This window comes from Penaeus monodon, chromosome 23, assembly GCF_015228065.2.
Source record: "Penaeus monodon isolate SGIC_2016 chromosome 23, NSTDA_Pmon_1, whole genome shotgun sequence".
Classification (NCBI taxonomy): domain Eukaryota; kingdom Metazoa; phylum Arthropoda; class Malacostraca; order Decapoda; family Penaeidae; genus Penaeus; species Penaeus monodon.
Window position 1 is genome coordinate 39,500,816 of NC_051408.1, and position 225 is coordinate 39,501,040.

Below are 225 nucleotides of genomic sequence, written 5' to 3' on the forward strand. Positions count from 1 at the left end.
CGGATATTCAGTTACTATTAGGTTAACTGGTCAGATGCCTATAATGCTTATCATCCCTTAAAGGTACTACCGCCTTGCTGCAGTGGTAGGAGGAGGAGAGGGTTGAGTTGAAAGTAACGCAATTGAATACAAACTAATTTGAGACTTCCTCACACGGATATTAGTGTCTTTAGAGATTATTTAAGCACTGTGAGATGAGCATAAGTTTTGGACACGGAACTCCCC